Source organism: Macrobrachium nipponense, chromosome 1 (assembly GCF_015104395.2).
Source record: "Macrobrachium nipponense isolate FS-2020 chromosome 1, ASM1510439v2, whole genome shotgun sequence".
NCBI classification, from domain to species: domain Eukaryota; kingdom Metazoa; phylum Arthropoda; class Malacostraca; order Decapoda; family Palaemonidae; genus Macrobrachium; species Macrobrachium nipponense.
Window position 1 is genome coordinate 171,327,874 of NC_087200.1, and position 6,000 is coordinate 171,333,873.

General features: G+C 35.4%; 1 protein-coding gene across 1 annotated transcript in view; it reads right to left on the reverse strand.

Moving 5' to 3' along the window:
• The window catches only part of LOC135219826 (thyroid receptor-interacting protein 6-like), a 195,927-nt gene that overhangs the window by 108,836 nt on the left and 81,091 nt on the right, over positions 1-6,000 (reverse strand).

Genomic DNA, 6,000 nt, shown 5'->3' on the forward strand with positions numbered 1-6,000 from the left:
AACGGGACCAACGGCTTTACGTGACTTCCAAACCACGTCGAGAGTGAAATAGTGGGTTCGCTCATCTTGACAAGACCCAAAAAAATGATACCTGGTAATTATGCCAATCAATTCTGATGGCGCTTTGGTTCGGAATGACTTTTATTGACGTACTGAAGGCACACACACACCACTTAATGATGACGCGGAATTGGAACTCAGCTCGCAAAAAGCAAAATTGAAAGGCATCATAGGACGACATGTTACAGCTTGGTAGGCTCATCTCAACTCTCAGGACAAAATGAAATTCAAAGTAAATTATAAACTAACTCTATAGAAACCACAGTGGTATCTTTTTTTTTTATTTATTTTATTTTATTTTATTTTTTTTTTTTTTTACAAAAGTCATTCTACTATGTGGTTGTCAGGTAAGTTTAAGGAAAAAAAAAACACTTAATAATAATGAATAAAGGAAAGAGAATCCTTGCGGCGAGGAATGGCACTCCATTCATCATGAAAAACCAGTCATTAAAAGAATCGTGTAACAACCAAATCACTAAGCTGCGAATGTTACTTCAGCAGTTAACAATAAAAAAGAAGACAAGTTCCGTGCAGGAAAATGATGTCAAATCGATGCCACCACACGGCAGACATCATTGCATCTTGCGAGCCACATCAACCCCGACGAATTGATCGCCATTTTATACCCAATCCTGTAACTCTTTATTTCACCGGTAGGAAAATATGAAAAAAAAAGCGCTGTACTGACCAAAAATACAAAATATACTAGTCAAATAGATTTATACAACAACAACAATAATAATAATAATAAATGAAAAAGAAACCCACAAAATAGACTGTGCATAACATGTTTACTTATAAGTATTTACATTTTATTTTACTCAACACTCGAGTACTTTCAGGCCCTGTCTGTGGCTCTTTTTCAGAAGATTGTTAGGCCTTTGACAGTTTGACAAACCACACATCTCTTGAAACTGGGCACAGTGTTGAGTAAAATAAAATCTAAATACTCATAAGTAAACATGTTATACACAATAATTTTGTGGGTTTCTTTTTCAATCCTTCAGAAGAAAACTGAAAGAAATTATTGTTTGGTTAAATAATAATAATAAATAATAATAATAATAATAATAAAATAATAATAATAATAATAATAATAATAATAATAATAATAAAAATCAACAAGAAAGTATCACTCATTGATGTCGCAATACCATTGGGACGCCAGAGTTGAAGAGAAAGAGAGGGAAAAAATGGATAAGTATCAAGACCTGAAAATAGAAATAAGAAGGATATAGGATTTGCCAGTGGAAATCGTACCCATCATCATAGGAACACTAGGCACGATCCCAAGTTCCCTGAAAAGGAATCTAGAAAAACTAGAGGCTGAAGTAGCTCCAGGACTCATGCAGAAGTGTGTGATCCTAGAAACGGCACACATAACTAAGAAAGAAAAGTGGAAGGACTCCTAAGGAGGCAGGATGCAACCCGGAACCCCACATCATAAATACCACCAATCAAATTGGAGGACTGTGGTAGAGCAAAAAAAAAAATAAATAAATAAATAATAATAATAATAATAATAATAATAATAATAATAATAATAATAATAATAATAATAATAAGAATATTTTTTAGTAGCAGCCAATTAAAAAACCAAAAAAAAACTGCAATTCGTAAGGAGGGGGCAAAACTCAGACCCAAGCAAAACCCGTGTTTACATTCCGAAAGCATAATTGTAACCTCGCAATCCCTAAACACCATCTTGCATACTCTTCGGAAAGCAAACAATTATGAGTCAAAATTTTACGTAATCCTAGCAAATACCAGCTGCTGCCTTCGCCTGCAGAGAGAGAGAGAGAGAGAGAGAGAGAGAGAGAGAAGAGAGAGAGAGAGAGAGAGAGAGAGAGAGAGAGAGCTCGTATCCAGTCACTCTTTCTCAGCATTATGAGAAGAGTTAAAGTATAGTCAAAGGGCCGGGGTCTTGCTTTTCTCTGGAAGATAAGAAAATAAAATCCACTCCTGTAATTCTATTGTTTCCTGACCACTTCATGCTATTTCAACTGCGAATATTAAAAGATAGATCACAGTATTCCTTGGATGGCACGATTTTTTTTCATTTACTGACGAAACTGAATAAACTTCCTTGTGTGTGTGTGTGTGTGTGTGTGTGTGTGTGTGTGTGTGTGTGTGTGTGTGTGTATGACGTAGCTCAGTAGCGAAGCAACGGGCTCATTTTCACAGAGTTACTAATGCATAATATTCTTTTATACTTTCTCATGCAGCACATATACCATCGAAACCTCAAAAAGACACTGGATTAACCAAACCTTCAATTCTCAACTGACAGCGGAGAACCAAGATAAACTTCTGCACTCTTCAACTTATCGGTTATCTTTGACATTCAAACCCGCACTCAAAATTTGATACAGTGCCAGAAATATCGTTCATCGTATTAGCTTTTGTTTCGGCTTGTGAGACACATGCGGCTTCTCTTTGCTGTAGAGATGCTTTACGTATTCATAATAAGATGGGCTTCTATGAATTTATGACTCAACCAAAAATGAAAATAATAAACCTAAGATCCTTTTGAAAAGAAATAGAATATTCACAGCAAATAAAAATAAAAATAGAGCCGGTCGGTTGTCAATACCACTCAAAGAAACATGCAGTTAACAAAGACAAAAACCATAACACCAGAAGAAAGGAAACTGCTCTTCCTATGACATGGAGGGGTAGGCACCATAACAGTATGCAGTAGGTTATCACATCAATCATGCTATTAAAACTAACCCACATAAGCCATAACACCTTCGGAAATATATAAATAAGGGGTTATAAAAGTGCGATTGTTAAGTTTTTTTATGGGGGGAAAAAATCTTACAAATTCATAAACATTTCTAGAATTAAACACACACACACACACAACACCCACACACACCATATATCATATAATATTATATAGTATTTAGAATTATATTATAATCATTATAAAATATATATATATAATATATATATAATATAATATTAGTATTTCCAAGAACAAGTGGTAAAATTGCAGACAATTGTCATTCCATCTAGCTAAATTGTTCCTCCATAAATTATGGTTGCTTGAGAACTGAAAATATAAACAATTATAGACGTAGATACACACAATATATATATATATATTATATATATATATATATATATAATATATATATATATATTTATATACACATATATATAGATATATATATATATATATATATATATATATATATATATAATATATATATTATATATACATATATATATATGTGTGTGTGTTTGTGTGTGTGTGTATGTTTGTTTTATACATACTGTAAAAAGAAATCTGTATTCACATGGTCTACAGATAACAAACCGCACGTTTAGACGTCTTGTCCACATACAAGACCCTCAATCTCCACCTTCGCCAATGGCTTCTAATGTCATTTGTCGTGTTCCTAAAAAGAAACAGGGCAAATGACCCATCAGGTTTGGCAATGGGTACCAGAGGCAACGAGGCCACAGAGGACTTCTTTTAAGATGAATTAATTAGTGGCAATAACTTCTGAGATTAGGACGGCGTATTTTGGACAACGAATAAAAAAACTGCTTACCTAATCATTTTTGGTTAATAATATTTATCAATTCTGTATATGAATCATATAAAATCCTTTGATGCGAGGAAGAAAGAGATTGTAATTTGGCTCTCAATACTAGTTTTTTTTAAGTGTCTTTTGATAAAAGGCTCAAGTTAATGGGCTATGAAGATGCCGATGGGTGAAGCAAAAAGCTAATTAGATGTCATTAATTCATTCCCGGATGTAAATAACCAGTGAAAAATAACATGAAAATTAGGAAGCACAGCTACCAAAGATGAAAGAAGTTTAAAGAAAACAGTAGGCGGTATTTTCCTACCATAGGATATAATTTTTCTTATTTTAACATAAACCATTATATCACGTACTTAGCCAGTTTCTGACACCACAGACGCATTGTAAGTGAAGGACACTGAAAAATGGTCTGGGTAACCTATAGAAAATAGCACTGTGGAAGGGTCCATTCAAGGCAAGAGCAACACCACACTATTACATATCTAAAAGTAACTTGACGATAACACCCCTATATCTAATCACTTCGGAAGTCTAAATGTTGAAACAAGCTGCGTGGGAGGACGTTAACTATCAAGCGATAAGGACATTGTAAGTTCGGACTATCCAGGTTTGAAAGACATTGAAAATGTTGCCTACTTTAAACATGCAAGCCTCGATACTACCAATCCTGTCAGGAGGACCGTTAATTAATAGCAATAAGAAAGATAGGCCTCTGGTACTAGGTGTGGCAGTGCAGCACCTACAGAGTAGTATGTGAGGATACTGAGGCTCTGCGCCACAGCGAGTAGCACGTACTTGTTGCTAGGGTGGAAGCATCAAGAGCACTAATGGAAGTTCCTCGTTGAGATACAGTTCGTGGAAGATGTCATATCAGGCTGTCGTTGGTGATGCTCTAAATCATAATCACCACTGAAGGAAAAATTTAGTGGTAAAGTGACCCATGAGACTAAATACATCTACACAAGACAAAATGTACCAATATTCAGTTTTGGGAGAAGAGGATTTGCAAAAAGAGGTTGACTTCCGAAGATGGGGAACTTTATATTATATGAGTATAATTTGAGTACTGTGAAAAAGAAATCTCCAAGCTGGAGGTAGCATCAAGTGCTGCCAAATATTCAGAATCATTAAGTAGGTTTGTCTCTTCATAGCAAATAACGGAATGGCAGCGCGGCATGAGATCAATAAATGGAATGGAATATGAGATTTAGGCTTGACGCCAGGCACTGGGAGAGATCAATCAATGAAGTGGCTTAGACATTGGTACATAATACATCAATGACTAAGCCACTCATCGCTCCCCATTACATTGAAAAAAAATCTGTAAAGATCAAGAATGTAGCATATGACACCCAAAGTACAAAATTGATAAGAAAGAGCCATACGATTAACCAAACAAAAGGCATCACTAACATACATAAGAACTGGCCTGAACTCAGAGGCATCATTAAAATGATCTTGGATAAGATTAGTTGAGGTCTAAAACGGCATCGCAAGAAAATAGTTTGTTAGTTTACTCGGCTGATTACAAATCATTAGGCAACGCATATAAATAGGTGAAGCTCACTATACATAAAAATACTACACTGATTTGGAAATTTCAGAAAAATGCAGTAATGGTTACAAAAACATCTTCATTACACAAAGTGGTCTGCAAGGAGGCACCCAGTAGTACTATCAAACCTAAAAATAACATTCCACACAACCTTTTATTATGCCACTACAACCGAGCCTGCAACCTGCACAGAAACAAGCTCAATAGGCCAAAGGTCGTACAACAAACAATAAGTTTAACAAGAGCACTTTACAATATGAGCTACACAATAAATAATGCCTTCTTTATTGTAACAAAGGGTCACATGGATGGAAGACTTGAAATGGTTGTAAAATGTGTAAATGGACTTGCTGTTGAGTGCCAAATTTGGGGGGAGACACATTGGCCCTGTATTGTATATGTTGGTGGGGTGTGTGTGTGAAACGCTCCCATCGAGGTAAACATCTTTACAATTAGTTAGGTTAAGTTGGACTGGGTAATATAAGGTCACGGCGAAACTGGTAAAAACAGTATATACTTACGAGATCGCCCAAATGCACCTGTTCCTGAGTTTGCTCCCCTATATTCTACTGTTTCTGTGTTCTTATTTCTTGCCAGTGCTTCTAGTAAAGCTTCCTACTCTATCCCACATAACTCAATTCAGGTTCCAGAACAATAAAAGCACCGCAAACAACTACATAAAACGCAAAATGACCACAAGTCATATCACAAGCCTTCTTACAAGGCTCATTATATAGAAATATATAGATCTAGTTTTGTGACATTTAAATGGCTACGTCGAGAGCTTCTTGAGGAGAGTGAATATAAAGGTCTCTTTCAATTGGC